Raw genomic sequence first — 1003 nt, 5'->3', positions numbered from 1 at the left:
CCTTCTCACTCACCCAACTCATCGTCGATTAAAACGAGGTCCTACACTAAGACACTTCTCAACATCCAAAAATTCACTCTACACATGCGCTTCTTTCAGATAACTCTACGACCTCTCAGTGACTTATAGTTATTAAATTATTGTAAATATGTAAAATATATAAGAATATTATTGTAATCATATTGTTACTTCTGTATATCTTAAAATTGTTAATTATCCTTAATACTTAAAAATATTTTAATTATGATGTTAAAACCTGTTAAAACTAAAAAGTATGACTAGATATAGATAGCCTTACTTAGGCTAGGAATGTCTTAGTTTATAAAAAAAAAAAAAAAATAGATTCAAAGATTCTCATATTATGTTGTAATATAAGTAGAAATTGAAAAAAAAACGTTGAGCCTACATCCATAATATTTTTTGTTCTGAAACAACATGACGTGTCGATCATTTTTTTTTAAGTAACAATACAATTGGAAATAACAGATAATTCTGAGGAGTATTTGGGACATATCAGTGAAAAAATTGTTAAATTATTTATATGACACGCTAAAAAACTGTGAAATTTAAACAAAATACTCTCAGTGGACTCAGTGGATTCAGTGACAAAAATATAAAAAAAGAACACATCGGTAGTCAACCAGCATACGTAAAATTAAGTTTTTACTGTCAAAATTAAAATTAACTAATAATTGGGCGGTACTTAAATCAGGATAATGGACATGAAAATAATGAATGTCTTTGCGTGTTGATATGAGGACATCAGCGTCACGAATAGAAGTACCAGTAAGTGAAGATCCACCACAATGATAAATATTATAATTAAATAAGCCCAATTCATGTTCATAACAACAATCATTTCACCCAGGTCTCAGTCAATACTAAAAATACATAATTAATAGGAGCAACATTGCATTTAAATCAAACGGTTTAGAACTTAAGGCTCTACATATTTGATAAAACCAATTTACGTAGATCAGTAAAATTACATTATTTATTATTG

This window comes from Acyrthosiphon pisum, chromosome A2 (genome assembly GCF_005508785.2).
Source record: "Acyrthosiphon pisum isolate AL4f chromosome A2, pea_aphid_22Mar2018_4r6ur, whole genome shotgun sequence".
In the NCBI taxonomy this organism is placed as follows: Eukaryota; Metazoa; Arthropoda; class Insecta; order Hemiptera; family Aphididae; genus Acyrthosiphon; species Acyrthosiphon pisum.
The sequence above is the reverse complement of the archived record's forward strand: the minus strand, read 5'-3'. Positions refer to the sequence as shown.